General features: G+C 41.3%; 1 protein-coding gene across 1 annotated transcript in view; it reads left to right on the top strand.

The window, feature by feature from the left end:
* Nucleotides 1-9451: 9451 nt before the first annotated feature.
* The window catches only part of TRPC4 (transient receptor potential cation channel subfamily C member 4), a 128812-nt gene continuing 117993 nt past the window's right edge, over nucleotides 9452-20270 (top strand). Inside the window, exon 1 of the mRNA XM_032679990.1 lies at nucleotides 9452-9993. The gene's annotated coding sequence lies outside the window, so the exon portion shown is untranslated. The remainder of the gene's footprint in view (nucleotides 9994-20270) is intronic.

The raw sequence follows: 20270 nt of genomic DNA, 5'->3' as shown, positions 1-20270 counted from the left end.
GTTCTTTGTTCTTTGTAGTGATTGAGGAGAAAATGGCACTCCTATGGCAAGATGCATCCCATCTATGAAAACATTTTGCCTAAGCATTTTGTCTACATCAAGGTCAGTTTGGCTCATATGTAAGAAAGTATCTTATACAGATACTTGACTGTAGCTGTTTAACATATGGTGACGTCGATCTCACTGGAGTTCTTAGGACTTGCACAGAAACTAGGAACCCATGGAAGCGGGATCTGAGCACTACATTAAGTGTTGAACTATCTTGACATACAGAGGCTTCAGGGTTTCCAAGAGATGACAATCTGACTATGACAGATCTCTGCTTTCCCGATCCCCTCAAGTGGTCCCACCACAGCACTGACAGAAAAGAAACTTGTGTAAATCAATCACCTTGCTCACAGTAAGGGCAGCAGTGACCAGAGACAGGGGACAGACAGAGCAAAGCTGTTTCCCCTCATTCCCATGGAGTCAGTGATAAGCAGCTAAAGCTCTCTGCACAAAGACATACCTGCACAAAATGCCCAGAGAGATGACATGCTGTACTAGACTTTCACCAAATAAATCAAACAAACAACTCTGTGTAAAACTGTACTATATTTTTGTGCGCACAGTGCAAAAAAAGATACCGAACGGACATAAAATCTTGACCAGTTTCCTTCAGTAAAAAGTACATACACACACATACAAATACAGGATGCACATTTTTCAATAAAACTAAACTTGACTTTTATTCTTTGACTTAGAATTTAGCATGAAATTCTATAAAGCATGCGAGAAAAGAAATAAAAGAAAGAGAAGGGTAAAAATTAATTCTTTGTGTGAGCCTCTTTCATGCCTCATGCAGATGCGTGCAAGGTTGTGCACCTTGCAGATCTGTGCGATGACTGCAAATTGTCTCCACAGCACCATCCAGCGGCTTTTCCTTGCGCCTAGAAACCGCACTCAGGGCTGAAGTGTACAGCAACATAGCCATATTGTCGCCATGGTCGTTCTTCCCTCTGCCCCGCCCAGCCTCTGCCACTTCTATTCAGCCAATAATTATGGGTACAACACACTGGAGTAACTGGGGAATACAGTGGTATCTATTTATTTTAGGACAAATAGAAGCTCAATCTCTCAGAATTAATCATTAAGCAATGTTCTGGAAATCTATGCCACAAATTATCTTGCATTTCTGTTACACATAATCAAATGTGAAGTAAATTTCTGTCAGCATTTAACATCGCTTTGAGAACGTAATACCACAAATGTAGCTAAAGACTGCATTAAGTACTTTGAAATCCAGGAAGCCAATTTCATACTGTTCTGTCATACAGACAAAAGAAAAAAAATCAGAAAGCTACTAGAACACTCTAAAATGATAATAATAAAAACACGAGTCAATTCTCTTTATTTGTGCCTAGCTATATAAAATCATAAAAGGTACGGCAAAAGAAATTGTTTTCAATGTTAAAGGAAAGCAACTTCAATCTTGAAATATCCTTCGATATCCTCTGCCTCTCTTAATGCCATCAATATGAGCTGCCATAAAAATATATATATGGCCATTATTCTTAACTGTTAATGAGTCTCAGTAGCAAGTATTGTTACAAGCAATCCTTTATATATACAGATAATCCTCTTCCAGCACTTTACTTCATGAAAAGTATTTTAAAAAAATTAATTATTTTTATCCAAAATGCAGAATCAGTGCAGCATCCATTATGGGCAAACCTCTTATTGTAACTGTTGTTGCTACTTACAGGTCCTTTAATGGTTTTACAGGTATTTATGATGTCTTCCTAGATATTGAGCACAGAGTCATAATGGAGCAATAAAGAAAGGGGATTGCCATATCATAAGTAAGAAAATCAGGAACAGCACACAAAAGGTATTTACAAGGTAGGAAGAGAACTGATGACTCAAGCCAGAGTATCTACCATCCCCTACTTGTTCTAATATCTGTCTGCAAAATAAGTGAATTATATATGCTCTGAGGTTCTACACACTTTCAGCACCCCCCCACCCCCCTCCCACCAAGCTGAACTGTTGTCATTCTGCAGTTTTAGGAATCAGATAATTAATATCCTGTAAAAGCCATACATTTTTAAAAACTTCTGCCTTTCTCACACATTGAAAGAATTACTGATGTATTTGCCTGGTGGAGAGAGAAGAAGAATTATATTTTTTTAAAAGCTTGGGTAATTAATCTGTGATTTGAAATTAAAAAGGAATTCCAAATACAGGTTAAGGAAAAGATACATATGCTTTATCAAAATGTTAGTTAAAAAAAATACGGAAGTGATAAAACTGCCATAAAGCACCTTTAGGACAGGAGTCAGTTGCATGGTGCCATTTTAGGCTCTGTGGAGCTCCGGGGATACTGGAATATCCCACCTGTTGCTTTAGGTGGGTTTGGACCTGCTGTAGGCTGGGGTTACACATGTTGGTCCTACATGAGCCTTTGGGGCACCCTAAGGAATATAAAAGGTGTCTGTGGTTAGGAGGTTGAATTCCTCATTTAAAGTCCTACTGCCTCAAATCACAATGGACACAAGCCAAAGTCCTCTGCTTGAATGCACTGGTAACTTCCTGGCTTTTATGGGACTCTATCCAAAGGGAAGAATTCCCCGTTTTCAAATGTATTTGGTCTCTTAAGCTACATATGCTTCCAAAGTTGAATCACACTGTTCAAATGGCAACTGAGAGTGCAAACAGATTGGTTGCACGTCTTTCTTAAAAGCATGAAAACTCAGTTTGCCAAAATATCATCTATAAAAAGGGGTACACTAAGTTTTGGAGGAAAAAATGGTTCATTACAGACACTTAGAGAATCCTGAAGTAGGAAAAAACCCCTTACTTACAGAAAAAAAGTTCACATGTTTCAAAGATACGGATTCCACAACTTCCTCATGTGAAATCTCCCAGTATTTACCGCTTTTTATAGTTAGGAACATCCTACTTATGTACAGTTTAGGTCTTCCTTGTTAAGATGAAAAAATGACTACCACTTCTGCTTCTGGTGAATATGTTAGCTGTCACTTTAGCACTGTCTTTTTTTGCAACTATAAACTATATGACATAACTCAAAGGTATCTTTTCATGGGCAGAACAAGCCCAGTTGAAATATTCCTGAGAGATGATGTTACCTTATGATCTATGACAGCCTCCCTGCAGGTTCTTTTTATACACCACTGTCAAACATGAGGTCTGAAGCTGATGTAAACTTCTGCTTAGCTAGAGCAAAACAACAGTTTCTCATGTGTTACACTCCTGGTAATACATTCTGAATGTCTACTGCTTTCTTGACAATATTGCTTTTTTTTGCAACAACTTCTCATGGCTTAATCTCTCTGAGCTCCATTAAACTCTCTGAGTTCCATTAAAATCTTCAAACTTTTCCTACCAGACATCTAAGTATGTCACCACCTTATTTTTTGAAGTGCTGTTCTCAATCCTATTATTTCAAACTCACTTTTATCAGGTCTGAGAGGCCTCCATCTTTACATTTTTCAGCTGTTTCACCCCATTAAGAGATAAAAAAATCTAGGTATATACTCTACCTGTTGAGGATCACACAAAGAATCACAGAACATTCTGAGTTGGAAGGGACCCACAAGGATCATCAAGTTCAACTCTTAAGTGAGTGGCCCTTAAGTGGATCACCCTTGTGACCTTGACATCAGTAGCACGACGTAAAAATGCAGCTCCACAATTTCAAGAAGAGCCTCCTTTTTGTGTAAGACATTCAATCACCTCTTCTCCCACACTGATTTAAGGTAGACCAATCTTTTGAAACCCTGTTTTTAGTTCCCTTAAAAACTTTTGATGTCTGTCTTCTCTTTTAGCAGATCATAAACACATTTTTGGTAACACAATGTTGCCTTCTCCTTTTCCTAGCCTTTCTTCCCTGAACAGCCTGTACCCTCCTCTATGAACACTCCAACCCTTTGATTTATCCTACAAAGTGTCTGTCTTGCCCATTAAGTTATAGCTTTGTTTGTGTAGCAAGACATCTCGTTCTTTCTGTTTATTCCACATACTTAGAGATACCTAAAATGTCTGGCTAGTTGCCCTGGAATTTTGCCTCTTGTTTTCTTTTATCTCCCAACTGAAATATCCCATTTGTTTCCAAGATTTCAGGTCTTTTACAACATTATGAGCCTTATAAACACAGGTAAAGGTTCCAGCTGCTTCAAAAAATTAGAAAGGGATAATTGCTTAGGTTTACTCTTCAACAAACTTTTGTTTGCCATTGCTGTCTTATGACTTTTGTCATGCAATTCTAAGGATGATGATTTGAACATCTGATCTGTGTGTCTATAATGCTGGTATTTACATAGGAGATTTGATCTCCTATTAGAGCCAAAAGGGACATAGTGTGGATTCAGGTGTCAAAACCTATATAATTTCACAGAATATTTGGTCTAACCTCCAGAAAAGTACAGATCACCCATAAGACAGTTTCCTTGGCAAGGTGAGGCAGGTCAAAAACTATTTTTTCACCTTCTGCAGGCATCTTGGATAGCCTCGGGAATCTGAAGTCGCACGAGGCATCTCTGCTTTGGTTTTTCCCCTCTTCAGTAGAACGCTTAGACACTATTAAGCTCATCAAGAAGTCAAAACCCACACTCAAAGCTGAGGTTTCCTCTAAGCTCCCATCACTGTATTAAGACATTTAGCAATTCAAATGCATACACATAAATTTAGATGTCTCTACTCTAGAGCTGCATCCCACTCCAGCATTGAGTTTGATACATTAGACCTGTACCTTCCTAAAACTTCTACAGAAAGACTGACAGAAAAACCTCAAAAATGTAACACCTGAGTATTCTAACAGAATGTAAATGCTTAGTAGGAAGCATAGATATCTGAAAACAATCATGGAGGACAAAAGTTAAATGGCTTTGAAAAACACCAAAAACTTCAGTGACTTTATTCTGCTATTCATTAAAAAATTGCAAAAGAAAGCAGTGCATCAACTGTCATCCTCTGATATCAGAAAAATAAGCTTAAATTATTCAAAAACTCTGGTTAGGAGAAGAAAGGAGATAGAGCTTGTAGTATGTCAGTAAAATTAACAGATATGAATTCTGTAGGCAAAGAAGTTTAATTGCTGTCCTCCAAAAATAGGAATTGTTGCAATTTAAGTAGTAATAAAATGGGATGTCTACAAAGAATTCTGCACGCTTCCAAAATAAGATGTGGAAATAAGATTAAATAGCAATTTAACTGTCAATAAAGCTAAGGGACTTGCTTACCTCTATAAAATTACAAACCCCAAATATCTTCTCACCCGAATAACTTGGAAGTCTTGAGAAAAAGTCAGAAAAGAACTTGCTTGTCATCACATGAAATTAAGGTTGAGCAAACACCAAAATTTGGTATTGGAAATTTTTTCCAGTAGTTCACTTGTGTTTGATCCATTCTATTTTTTTTACCTTTTAATGAAAACAAACTAAGAACTAAGAAACAAAAAAATATAGTTCAAGATTCTAGTCTGTCTGGCATAGAAGAACAGCCTGAGTGAAAGAGACCCAGAGCTGAGGTCAGTACTTGCCTGTTTTAAGGAAAGTGTTACTATTTATACACATCCCTGGATCAATGTCTCCCTTCCCTTGCATGTTCCTCTCTCTCTTCACTCACAACCCTTTTGCCCCACTAAACTTTCATTAGAACTATATCTCTGCCAATAAATGTTCCATACAAAAAAGAAAGATTTCTGCTGGGGTCTTCTCCTTCTTTCACAGATTCCTTGTGTTCTTCAGTCATTCAATGAAAGGAATCTCTTCTTCTCAAGTCTTGGAAACTTGAGTTTTGTCTAATGATATTTAAGTACATAAATGGCAATACACTGAGTTGTGTGAAAGAAAAGACTTAATAGTATGGAATGCTTGGTGTGGGCTGGCAAGAACAATTTACTGCTTGCAAAAAGTTCTGTCTGGGAGAAGTGCATGGTCTGTAACAATAGAACCAATGGAATTAACTTGTTACAGATTTCATAAATTAGATTAATACAGAGAAAAAAATTATAATCCTTTTTCTGTGTACCAGTGTAGTCTCCAAAACAAACATAGAAAAAAATCTAAACTGCAAAAAGAGATATTATTGTACCGTGTGATTTCACATTTTACATCATTGCTAATGAGCAATAGATCAGTATAAGCATATTTAAAATTACATGAAAGTAATGGAAATATGAGGAAATCTTCCTCCATTATCCAAAAATAATAAAAATTAATGCAATTAATGTTTGAAATAAGCAAATAAGATTATTTTAAATACTTTAAATTTCTTTTTTATGCATATAAATCTCCATCTTTGAAGAAAATGTCATAATCCCTTAAATATTCATACTACTAGTAAGAAAAGCTGTCATTAACACATAAAGAAAAGAAGTTGAGATACAAAAATATTATGGCACCTTTTACCTGGTACTGACTGAGAAAATATGGTTAAAATTTCTGCATTGCTTTTTCCTTTCTTCTTTGAATATAATCAGCCATCTCTCCAGGTAAGACAATTCAGCTTCACTGATTTGGGTAAATTAATACTGAATCACAGCTCCTGCAGCTGTTTTTACCTGTACCCATTAATATTAGAAGGTGAAATCAATTAGTTTTTTATAAGTGCTCCAACTTTATCTTCTTTTTTAAGCTGCCTTTAATCTTATGCTTTTCTGCTGGGAGTAGTTTCTGAAATAAAATTGAGAGATACATCCTAGTGATATTTGCACAAACTGCAGAGAGAAGGGAAAAAACCTCTCTGCTTGCTATTTTGAATATATAAGATTTGGCTGAATTGCAAATGGTCAGCACTTGGGCATGTGTCAGTAGGTGTTTGAGGGGGATGGTGTAACATGGGGGGTAGAAATGGAGAAGATCCCAAGAGGAATGTAATTTGGTGTGACACTGTGAGCAAATTAAAGGAAGGTCCAGTCATGCTGTTACCGTATCACCCCTAAAACCTCAATATGTGATACAGGTTTTAGAGAATGTTTAATTTTTCCCCTTTTGCTTGCTCTTCTTGCCACGGTACTTACTGCTGAGAAACACTTGGCAGCTAGTACGTGTTAGGAATAAAACATACTAGCGTGCACTCAGAATGTTGCCAATATCCAGACCTGGCTATCCCAAATCAGAGATAAAATTCTGTTTACTTAATTTTCAACTGAGTAATACCACAGAGATTTTATCTGAACATTAGTTTAATAGGAAAATTACAAGATTGGCAAGATCCACAGGTTATCATATGTAAAACGCCAGAAAACATAAAGCATATTGATAGCGCTATGTTGCATTCACCCCTGCAAAGTAGAAATGTCATATTTCTTTTCACACACAAAGGAAATACTGTTAATTATAGAGGTATTTGCTTGTGAAAAAATAAAAATTACACTCAAACCAGAAGTTGGCTTCTCAAGATCTAATAAGGAAATGCATGGGGAAAAAACCCACTCTCTGCTTGGGGAAGTACCTCTGAAAGTAACTTCCAATCTGTAGCAACACATTGCAATATCAGTAGCGTTGGTAGCCTGCACAAGGGGTACCAATACTCCAATAATAGGTAGATAAGCTCACACTACCAATTTCAATGCAATGCCATAGCCTTCATTGCAGGCTCTCTGGCTGTCTAGGGTGCTTCTACTTACCCAACTCTCTCTCCTTGCCTTTATGTGGATATGCATGTATGGGTCTACGTGTGTATATGCATACATATGTGTGTTTACTCAAATGACTGGCTCAGCTTCCCAAAGCAGCTGCTTTTGGCATTTGATCTGTATTTGAACCAATATGAGTTCTCTCGTGTTCAGTTAACATCTCTTAGCAAGACACATGCAGAGACCTGTTACAGCCTGCCTGTATTGTGCATTGCTCAGTGGCACGAGGCTGTTTTCTGAGCAGGTCCCCAAAGGCAGTATCTTTCTGCTGAAATCTCAATGGTATCTAATTTGGGGCACGTCCAAAATACGTATGCTAGTGGTTCCCACAGCAGCCTGATGCAGAGGCTCGATGCTGCAACCGTGGAAGTTCCAGAGCAGCAGCCATCTGGCATTTTCACTGCTCAGCTTAGTGTAGATTAATTGCATCACCTCTGCTGCCCGTGGAGGTCTGGTGCCTTCGAGTAGTGCGGCTGGCGATTCCTTCACATTCGCTGTAATGGCATTTTCAGGCTCTCCTGCTTCATCAAGAGCTTCATTGCTCAATGCGCTGAAACCTCTTCCAGGGACGCCGGTGAAAGCCAGCACTACGGATACTCTCGCTCTTGGCATTGTTTATACCCCACACCCGCCGTCCTGCGTAGCCTGGCCCCAGCGGGGCAGGCAGCAAGGGGGCTGTTGGCGGTTAGGTTGTCAGTGCGCACTTTTTTGGCATCGGCCCTTCCCGATGCTCCCCTGGGCTTATTTCACCCCCCTCCTTCCCCGGAATGCCAAGTTGGAAGCTCTTCACCCAACGAGACGGCCAAAGTCAGAAAGTGGTGGCATGCTGCCCGGCGGTGCCACGCGGGGAGCAGCCTCCCGGTGGGGAGGTGAGGCAGGGATGGGGGGGAGCGGAGGGATGGTGGACCGGGCACGGCGGGCTCTGAGTACGGTGGCAGGTGCCACCCTGCCTGCACCGTGTCCAGACCCCAAAACGGGGCCGAATCCAAAGGGTTCTCCAAAAAAAAAAAAAAAAAAAAAAAAAAGGCAGGATGTTCTGTCGTGCATCTCTGTCTCTGCACGTTACATATTTTTCCTATCGTATTTCTAAGTTCGAGCATTTAAGATATATCATAATTTTTTAGGAAAAATAAAAGTAAAGTGAGCAGTTGGTGTTTAGCAGCCTCGCCTCCTCCGCTCCTCTGTTAAAAATCCTGGCTGCGGTTCGGTCCCGTTCACGTCCAGGCCGGGCTGACCCAGCCGCACCGGGCGAAGCTGGCGCAGCACAGGGGCAGGGACCACCCGATGGGAGGCCGGGCCCAGGGGCGCACCGGGGGCAGAGCCTCTACCGCGCCTCGGGAAAGAAGCGTCGGGCGCGCGCCGGAACCCAGTCCCGGCTGCGGGCTCGAAGGGCGCCGGGCGAGGCCCCCGCGGAGGCGGACTCACAAGAGCCGCACAGCGGCTGCATGGAGCGGGTTGGGGCTTTCCCAGATGCCGAGCGATGTGACAGCGAACTTCCTCCAGAGTCGAGGCTGCTCCTTGGTGCGTCCGCCTCTGAGCGGTCCCGAGCGGTGCGTGTTCTCGGAGGGTGCCTTCTCGCTGCTCCCTCTTCGCGGGGGGACAGCCGGTGAGCCCCGCACCGCGGAGCGCCCCGGGCCGGCCCCCGCGCGGAGCCCCGCGGAGCCGGGCGCGGTGCGCGGCGCGCCCGCAGGGGGGCGCAGGCGGGCGGGCAGCGGCGGTGCAGGCGCGGCGGGCGAGGGGAGCGGCGCGGCCGCGGGGGGCAGCGCGGCGGGGGCGGGCGAGCGGAGAGCGGCTGGGGGGGGCTCGCTGAGGCAGAGCGTGCTGCCGGCCGAGGAGGGAGCGCAGCGGCAAGCGCGGAGAACCCCGGCGTGTGCCCCTCTGCGCTCCTTCTGCCGGTATTTCGGTGTCTTTTTTTCCCTTCCCGCGCCGCGCAGCCAGCGCTCCGGAGGGGACCGCCGCATCGGGAGGAGCTGTTACTTTTTACAGCCGGCATGAGGCTCCCCGAGGGAACAAGGAGACGCCGCACTAAGCAGCCGGGGAAGAACCTGCTCCTCATCTGTTGCAGCGGAGCCCGGCGGCAGGCGCGGTTCCCCCGGCCGAAGGTGATGGGCACCCGCTGACTCGTGGGCGCGCGTCCGAGAGTGCCTGCATGTGTGGCAAACATGGAGAAAATAAAGTAAAAAACGGGGATAGTGGATGACAGATGGACGACAGCCAGTGAAATAAAACAGACAGCTTCTAAAAGGATTTAATTTGCAAACGGGATTGTAAAAGGTACAACTTCCATGGGAAAACGTGACCTGTTAAAACTGCTGACGGAAGATGCCGGCTGTCAGCGCAAACACCTAAACCAAGTAAGTTCTCCTCAACTTTGTTCCTTTGATCTATTCTCTTTCTGAGCTTTTGATTACTTTATTGTTCCTCTTAAAAAACAACAACAACAACAACAAAAACCAAACACCAAAAATCCCACAAGTCCCTAAGACTGTCTGAGGTAACTTTTTGCGCCAATGGAAGTAACATAAAACGACATAATGAACGCCCTTGGTGGCAGTCCAGAGGAGCCTTAGGACCTCTTCCTTTCTCTTGTATGTAATAAACATGTTTTTCCCTAGCAGCCGCTGCCGTGGGAAACGGCATCCATCGGTCTCTGGATGACACCTGCAGGATAGCGGAGCGCTCAGGGGTCGCAGGGAGCGGGCGGGGTCCGCTCCGTGGGGGCGGAGGATGCTCTGCATCTGCCCCCCGCGCCCGGCACGGGCGAGGGCGGCCGCACGTGGGAGTCCCGCCGGCCTGGCCTCTCCCCCGTCGCTCCCGCCGGCCCGGACGGCGCTGAACGCACCGCGGCACCCGGCAGCGCCAGAGCGGGAGTTCACGTGTCACGCACACGGGTGGGGTGCGGGAGCCTCGCCGCGGTGCTCCCCGCGGTGCCGGCGCGGAGCTGGGGTGCAGCGGGGCTGCCGCTGCTCCCCCCGGGACTGGCAGCCCAAGCTGGGGTGTTCCCGCAGAGGTGCCCCCGCGGGGGGACCTCGCTCGCCGCCGGCGCAGTCCGCAGGGACCCTCCAAAAAAAGCTGGGGTCCTGTCAGGAAGCCCTCCTGGAGGGACCTGGAGGATGGTGGGATGCAGGTGGCTGGAGTAGAGGAGGATGAATTGGGCCGTGGGACGGCACAGAAGGGGACTGGTGGGGTTCATCCCTGCGTGGAGTTTACACCTGCAAGGTCCTGATTCTTGAGGAGATGGGACATAAGCTATGGTCCTGTTGGGAAGAAGCAGCTGATGCTCTTGAGGTTTAAATGCCGACAGAAATTCACCACTCTACAAAGGGACGCATCTGTGAAATTGTCTTCAGCTGGCAAAACCTGCAGCCTTGTTAATCTGATATTTCCCCGTTTTTACGAGGAAATGTTATTTATGCACTTTTGTTTTACTGGACTCAGTTGAGTGATTTCCTGTTAGCATGGCAACCGAATTTTATATTTCTCTAAGCATGACTTGTGAGATGGCTCTTCCAACGCAACAACACCTTTTAGGTGGAAGTAAATAAAACCACTTTTTAGTCTGTGTTTTTGTTACAGAGAATGGGTACTCCTCAAAAAAAGAAAACAGTAACAGATTGCATCTTGGTTTCATCTGAGAAAGTAATATTTCTTTCTGTAAGAAACAGTGCACGTAGAGATCTTCTATAAAATGAAGTATAGACAGAATGGGAAATAGTTTATTTTAACTTCTACACACTAAACTAAACACCAACATTGCTGCACCTCTAAGTCCAGTCTGCTTGAAATTTCAAATCTAATTGTACTGCAGTGACAGAATGTTTCAGTGTTTACGTTACTTGCTCCAAAGCCCAGACCTGGATAGTTTAGCAAGGTTATCTGTGCAAGCATACTGAATTTTCCATTAATTTAATCTCATTCACATAAGCGAGAGTTTTATGTACAGTCAGAGAAGCCAGGCACCAGAGTGAGACTGCTTTAGACTTGTCTTAGAATAGCAGAAATTCTGGATTTACGGAAGACCTGAGTTTACATCCCTTTTTCAGGCAAGACTCAGAAATGAGCTTTGTCCTTTAATGTTAAAGTAGCTGAAACCAAACAGTTTGGTTTTCCTTTGGTGTTGCCTTCTACAATGAAAAATCTTGGTTTTGTTTGCATAGGGATTGGGTTCTTTACTATTGTTTTTCCTCTTTTTCATCAGACTTGTTAGATGAGACTTTATTTGGAAACATCTAAAAATATGTCTGCCTTTTAAATTTAACTTCAGCCACTTACTCTGACTCTATGTATAGTAGTCATTGCCCTTAAAATAGCTCCAGGAAAAAATTCCATTTCTTCTTATCTCATGATATTTAGAGCCAAATACTGCTAACTGAAATTTAAGTCAACTGAGGTCACTACAGATCTGGTATGATTTTTATTATCTTTCTGAGATATCTTTGCTTATCTCCTGAAAATGTTGAGTTCCAAGCAATGAGGTGACAGTAGACTTGCATTACTGCAGTGTGGAAAGCCCACCACCAATATATCAAAGGACAGACATAGAGAAAACTGTTAAGGGATTAGCTTTCACCTTTGCATTTGTGTGTATATATTGCCTGAGTTAAATAACGAGGGAAAATGAGCATGATTGCTTCTCCCAGTTCCTGAGACTTGTCCCCATGCCAATACAGTTTATTCTGTCAGCTTTTTCTGGTATTTGATTCACTGGAGTGAAGAGGAATCAACAGGGAAAATCCTGTGTGGCATCTCTGCCTGCCTTTGGTGATGCTGGTAATTAGTGCTAAAAGGGACTGAATTAATATTGAAAATAATGACTAAGTCACCGAAACTTTTCTTGCAGAAACATAGAAGCAGGAAGAAAAGACTGTTTTAAGAAAGAGCAGACAAGAATAGATGAAGCATTGTTCTATTCAGACACTTAGTGATTTTATGAGTATCAGATTTATCATTACTTTTTCTGTTTAGTTTTAAGTCATGTTGGGTTATATTCTGGTTACTTTCTCAATTATATTTTTAATTACTGAAAGAAGGTTGAAGGTAAAACTTTCTGTATACATCAATCTTCCATTAACCTGTTTTGTGACAGCAAACAAAATTTCAGAAACCATGTGTTTTAGGAGTCCTGGATCCAGAGGCCAAAACTTGCCTTTACTTTACTACACTGAAATTAGGTTAGGTAGTGTAGCATATTGTTTGTATAACACCAGCAACAATGTTGCCAGAGTCCTCAAGTCCACTGGGATTTGTTGCTGCGAAAAAAAATCACCTGACTAAAACTATATTAATTAATATAGTTTCATGTAGTCAACACAGAGAAAGGCTGAGCAAATTAAATCTTCTTTCTGTAACAGATAGTTATGCAGAAATGCTTCGTAGGTGCTTTATCACTCAATCAAATAGAATTTGAGACTGTCAAAAGGAACAACTGAAAATAAGACATAATTTCTTTGCTCAGCAAATAAATTGGAAGTTTTTTAGTGTGCCACAAAGACAAAAGCAACAAATAAATGAGTTATCTATTGTATCATGTTCTTGAAGTTGTGCGTTGGGTTTTTTCGGTTTTGGTTTTTTCTTTTTTCCCTTCAAACCTCTATTTTGGTTTAAATTCTAAAAGTATTTCTTCTACTGTTTTACAACCACATATTTCTAATTTAGATCGTGACTGGTGTGAGACAAAAACTGAAAAGAACCTTGGATAAAACTTAGGATTTTTTAACAGCTAAGCTATTTTTCAGCGAATGTGGGCTGAAGTGGGACAGGAAAACTTCCTTGAATTTGAGTGAATTTTAGATCTGTCTATGATTATGGACTGGTCAAACCTAATCTCTGATGTCTGTGACAGCTTCTGCAATTGCTTGGTCACTGAGTCTGTGCTAAATACACTCATCTCAAAAGCTTCTGGCATACTTGTGCATGTGAGATGAACCATTTGAATATTATAGTAATATTATCTGGTATATTATTCAATGGATAGAAGGGGGAGCAGTAGATGGAGAAAGATTTTTCACTGTGCTTTTTTGAGACAGGGGTTGTGGGATTCTTCTCTAGGTACTTTCCACATGTCGTTGGAAACTTCTGAGGAGCAAGCAGCCTTTGCCCAGGAGGCAAAGGCCCCAATCCTACCACTGGTACATGGACAGTCACTGAGCAGCCAAGCCCTATGGTGATGTTGCTAAGCTCTTCCAGTCCTAGCTCCGTACGTGCTGGTTTTCCAGGATACAGAAGATCTTTTTGTTTTAGTTTAGTTTGGTTTGGTTTTTGAAGTGATTTCTTCTGATACCAGTTTTAAGGACTACAGCCTTCCTTGGATCAGAGAATAATAAATCTTATGCTACCTGCATTCACACCTAAGACCATACTGGAAAACCAGGTACTAGGCTCCTCATGTCCTTGTGCCAGCTAGTCGTGCAAAGTGCAGTTCAGTTGACTTAGAGATGGCACCGTAGGAGGACACTAGTCTCCTGTAGGTCTTGTAGCATGCAGGCTATCCTTTTGTGGCTGTATCTGGTAAGACTGAACTGACATGAAATACCTATTTGTCAGCTACTGAGGTGAACCTGTAGTGTTTCTTTTCCTTTCTTTGAAAGAGAAAGGCGGAAGAAGCAGAGAGTAAACCATCTTCTGTATTTTGTTGTCTTCTTTATAGCAGAACAAGCATCCTCTAGAGGTGCCTGTCTTTGTTAACTATGCAGCAAGAGCCAAGACAAGGAACCTTCCTTCTTAAGCTAGATTAGCTGAATCCCAGCTGTGCAGAGCAGGCTGTTGTAATACATCATAAAGGTTAAATAAGCACAGAGGTCAGTAGATCCAGGACAAACCCGAAAACAAACCAAAACATGCATACATGTACTCATATACATGCACATGCTCCAAGCTGCTATGCTAACAATCTGTAAATAGCAAAACTCACAACTGCCTGTTGGACGTACACTTCTGTAAATTTGCCAGCTGCCACCTTTGCAATCCAGCTTCCTTACACAGAATTCTGCAAAACACAGAGTCTTATGCAAACTTTTGTCACTTTTCAGCTCAGGTGTCTGGTTCTCATGGCTGTGAGAAAGAGGCAGCTGCTGCCAAAGAGCCCAGGGAATTTCTCAGTGATGGCCGAGTAGTGGGGATGGTTATTAACCTGGTTCATAAAGCATGAGGGGAGCATTAATACAGCTCTGTATGGTCAGAAGTTTGCCTGGCATGAGAGCTTCACTCACTCCTTACAAAGAGATGTAGGCATTCTGGTGGTAAGGACCTTACTGCAGTAGACTTTGCATGAGATTGACTGAGAATTCAAATTTCTCCCTTTTCTCCCTTTAACCATAATTTAATCGAAGTACCTACCCACTCACATCAGGGGAAGTTAGCAGTTCTAGGAAATCAGTACTGTCCTGTGTTCATTAAATTAATGGACAAACTTTTGCCTGTGTTCCTTCTGTGGTGCTCTAAATCAGGCAAAGACTACTAAAAGCTACTATTTTGAAGATGATGTCTGTAGTATTGCCTAGCATACAGATGTTTTTAGCAGATTAGCAGTTTGATGTCAGACCTGAGAGTACTGGATAGAGCACCAAGTTTACAGTCAATGAAAATTATATTGCCCTCTGTATTTTTTCTTCCTGAAAATTGATTGTCATGGGTTTACTTGTTCTAGAAAAAAAACCCCAAAAAACAAAAGGGAATTTTTCTTTCCCCTGCTGCATGTGGGGGAGGGATGTTGAATGGGGAGGACAGCTCTCTGCCTTGGGTGATTACCTACACAAAGGAGCTGGCTGGCAGAACTACATTCCAGCCTTTCCAAACCTGCAGGGAGGGGGAAGGAGTTTTCCTCCTCTTCTTGCAAAGGGGGGACACTTCACTTTCTGCCTTAATGGAGGCAAGGGGGGGGGGGGGTGTTGGAAAAGCTTTGAGGCCGTATTGCTCTTGACCTGGTCATCTGGCTGCTCTCCAGCCTTGGCCTGCCTGCGTGCTGCTCTGTCTCCAGCCCGAATCTGCTCAGATTTCATCGTAGAGTTTGTGCTCACTGACGAACAAGGGGGGGAATCCTGTCTACAGCCAGCCGCAGACAGTGTGAGTTTAGTGGGAAAGAAACCACCTTTCTTTCCCCTTTTTTCCCCTTCCCTGCCTCGAGGGGTGCGGGGAAATCTCCATTTTTTGGTTTCTTCTGCAATCTGGGGCCCCCACGTGGCGACCGCCAGAGCCCAACATCGCCCCCTGCCGACCAACACCGAGCACTGCAGGCTCTGCTCCTCCAGTGATCCAACAGCGCTCCTGCCAACCGTGATCAGAACCGCGCCAGAGGACAGAGAAGTATCAGACTGTTTCCTTCTTTGAAGAGGACCTTTGGGTACAGGATTATTGTTTAGTTGTTTTTGTGTTCTGTTGCTGTTTTTGCCAGTATACATATACCCTTTAATAAAGGGTTGTTATTTCTTCCTTCTTCCATATTTCCTCGATTGGAGCATCTTAATTTCAGATTTACGATTGCTGAGAGACAGGAGTTTGGTCTACCTCATGACTCATTCTCCTTAGCAAAACCGTCCAGTCTCCTTAAACTGAGACATTGATGTAATTGAAATGTAGTTCATCTTGCCAATAAATATTTTGTTCTATGCGTTGATTTGCTACTGTCCTTCCCATTATAAAAAGTGAACCAGGCCAATTTACTTTTTTGAGTAAAGAAACAAACAATGGGATTGCAGCAGAAGATAAGAGGATCATATTATCTCTGATTTAAGATTACCCCCAGTACATTTGTCTATAGTAATTTAAATCAAAAACATTTTTTATGACAAATTTTGAAAAGCTCTAAAAAGGATTTTTGCAGTAAAGGTCTGTTGTTTATTTTTCACCTAGCCCCCACAAATTTGACTGTAGCTATAAACACCAATCACTTACGTTCCTTGTATAGTCACTAGAGAGAGACAGAAACCTCTAGTGAACAGACTAATCCAACTAATCCAATTAATTCCTGACATAGAGTGGAAAGAATCAGGTATTTGTTGTTGCTGATTGTTGTTTGATTTCGCATAGCTGAAGTAAGGCAAGAAGAACCTTACCCTAGTGGTGTCAGAAACCCCTCCACCAAATAACCATTTTCAGAGGAGACAATAAATAGACATGGTTTTCTTCTAGGGTGTCTTAAGGTCCTATTGACTTTCATGATATTGATGCAGATATTGTAACAATAACAGATGGCTGCAATATAATTTAAATATCCTGTTGTCTGTTCTCAGAGTTTTTAAGAGTTTGTGGTTGGATTGGGTAGCTGAAATACAGCTTCTAGCTGTGCCAAGGAAAATGGGGGTGTTAGCTGGACTGTTGCAAAAGAAGAACATACAGTTCTGGGTGCTCACATCCTGCCTCCTGCAAGTGCAAGGTGTCTCTTTTCTGGAGAGAACACATTGCATCTGTGGAGCAAGGGAAAGCAAGCACAGATTCTCTTCAAATGCTTTCAGCATTGCCAGTGCCACAGTGTACCTTGGTCTGCTGAACACATGATTACAACAGAAATTATCCCTCAAAGATTACGTTGTTTTAACTGCTGTTCATGTGGAAATGTTTGTTATTATTAAACACTTCAAAATCAATCCTCAGCTGTGCTTCAGCACTGATTGCTGCATGGATCCTGCCTATCTTTAATTGGAAAATAACTAAAATATCCCATTTGTGTTTTGCTTATACTGACAGCATTTTTTTAGATGGGAGAGATACCGGACATTCATTTTTGATGGTAATCACTGAAAGTGATGAGAGCTGCAGTCAATCCCTTGGACTTGTTTATGCTGGTATAGTGAGTTTGTTTTTCATATTTGGTGTGTTGTATAGTACATCTATACCTGCAATGCCATCAGTTTCAAAAACATATGCTTTCCCTATAGCGGCTTTCACTAGCTAGCAGACTCTCTACATAAAGAATTTTGGTAAATAAAACCAAAACCAAGTTGCCTACAAAACAGTTGTCTAATTGGCCTTAAGCCTCTTAGCTACAAAACTGTCATTCAAAAGGCAGTAACTAACTGTTTGTCTTTGAATTCATCAAGACACCGTAATGTCAGACCTGTGCGTCTGTATAGGCTTTAGGAAGAATTAGTAACTTCATAGGGTGATTCATATGACCTATCTTGAAGAAAATTAATTGCCCTCTGCAGGGGGTGCATTTTTTCCTGTTTGTAATAAAGGAAAATTGGGGTGACAAACCAGCTTTGGCTGTCAGTGTTTTGAATTCCTAGCCTATCCAATATGTCTCACCTTTATTTTTCAAATGTTTTAAATTGAAGTACTTTATCGTGTCACATAATGATTAATAAAGTTTCCTAAGTCTAATATGAAGAATGTGCTGTAGTAATTTTTCAAAACTACTAAGGAACCTGGTACCTTATGGCACAGAGACCACGTATTGCAAATTAATGGCATAGGTAGGTATCTGCACTAATTCCTGGACTGTAACTACTCTTGTATTTTCTTGTAAAAGACATCAAGGTCAGTGCAGAGCGATTGAAAAATAATATTTTTGTCTGCCTGCTTACATAAAAATATGTTATTAATTATTGTTTAACTTAGTGATATTAACTTTGAGCATATTTGTTTACGCACTGATGCCAGTGGTACCAAATACTGATGTGATTTGAGATGATTACATTTATTTTGCTGCAATGTCTTTACATAGAATTAAACTTCCACGTAACTCTTTTTACTTTTCTTTTTTTTTGAATTTAAAATTTTCTTCTTTCACAATACTTAAAGCACGTAGATGGAGCAGAGATTTGAAACACCCTTCTTTTTAGTGTGATTTTGCTCTCAGAGGAGGGAAGTAGGTGATGCTCAGAGAGCTGGGTTGCATTTCATTGGTTGTGCACTTGTCTGGACTCAGAGCTGCACTGACTGACTGAACTAACTGACTGCATAAGCTGGATTTATAGGGATGGGTTAGGATCAAAGAAGGATTTCTCACTCATCCCGAGTAAATTGTGCTACCTGAATCCCACACGTCAGGGTCCTTATTTTCAGGAAGAGTCATTGATGATTAATAATTCTTTTCAGTGGTAATACACAACCAGGCTTCTCTTAAAACCAATGTTTGCTGACTTTGGGCAAGATAGCAAAGGCATGAGTATGACTTTGAGGAGGATAGAATGGACAAAATAGTACGTGTTTTCATTTCAAAGCAGTCATGTAAATAAGTGTCAATGAAGACCATGACTATTTAGAGACACTAGCACATTCAAATAGGTCAGCTTTTGCCCATCATACTCCCATTGACATGGGAGTTAAGTAATAGACACCTTTAAAGGCTTGATTTTCTTCTGAAACATAGTGGTTTGGTAGACAGTATACTGGGGCAAAATGGCATTTTAGTTATCTTACTCCATTAGTGTTTTCTTGTCTAATTTTCTTGTCTAATTGCCTGCTTACTGTTATTTTAACACTTTACTTAAACCTATTGATGGAAAACAAAGTCTACAATAAAAATCACCTAAACCAATCAACAACTTATAACAGCAGAGCTTTATTGTCAATGCATGATGGAATTCATTTTAAGAAATAAGATACTATCCATGTTTTCTAATTAAATCTTAATTCGAGAAAATATTCAAGCATAAAGAAGCTTTGGTGTTCTACTGAAAGCAGAGCTTCAGAGGATGCTTCTTGTTAAGCATTGGCTTTGTTCCTCTTCTTAATATGAGACATTTTCCTGAATATTTGTGTATTTGTTGTAGATTGCTACTGTGTGTGCTCTTTAGTGTTAGAGAAATATGAAGATCACAGATGAATTTAAAATGATGGTAATGGTCAAAGTAATTTGAAATTCTAACACCCTTATGTGAAATTTTACAAAATACAAAATGAAACAATTGTGCCTTCTCATCAATCATACATGTGTTGGTTCAGATGGAAAATGTAATTTTGAAAATTTGTCCCCTAGCTTTCAAGAGAATTATAATGCTCTGGCAGCTTCTTGTTTCTTCTCAATAATTTAGCAGTTTATGAAAAATATATTGTATCTACTTCTCCACTCTGATGCAGTCAATGCAATTACAAGTTGTGGAGAATCTAATCCAAAATCTTGCCACTCTTGAGTATTTTAGAAAAATATGTAGTCCTAAAACATTTGCCATCGTTGCCATGGTTGCAACCTGCATCTGTCCTGTGTAATACACAGTTTTCTCCATTTGCTGTCTAAGTACTTTTTCTGTTGCAGTTTACAGTCTCATATATTGAATCTTCATGGAGGGAAGCAGCGAATCATTCTTTTAAGTATGCTGCTGTAGTTAACGAGAACTAAAATCTCACTGCATCTGATTATAAGAATTCCTGCTTCTTTCTGTTGCTGGGAAATTTTCTTTTAGAGTGAAAATCAAGTAGAAAACGACACGTGCAATTTTTAAATCAAATTTCCTTTTTGATAGCTTGTAAAACATTCAGGAGCCATTCTGAACAAGTTTTTATAGAATTACCAGAAAACTGATTGCCATTTCAAGGTTAGCACATCAACTGAAAAGAAAACAGTCTTGGAAGTCTCTATTATAAGCAAAACTCCAGTGTACTGCTATATATTCAATATGTTCAAGCTGCTATTAATACTCCTAGTAGATCCCATATACTTCATTGAACGTAAAGGTAAAATGATTTCAACATT

Source organism: Chiroxiphia lanceolata, chromosome 2, assembly GCF_009829145.1.
Source record: "Chiroxiphia lanceolata isolate bChiLan1 chromosome 2, bChiLan1.pri, whole genome shotgun sequence".
In the NCBI taxonomy this organism is placed as follows: domain Eukaryota; kingdom Metazoa; phylum Chordata; class Aves; order Passeriformes; family Pipridae; genus Chiroxiphia; species Chiroxiphia lanceolata.
Note: the sequence above shows the minus strand (reverse complement) of the source record. Positions and strands in the feature narration are given on the sequence as shown.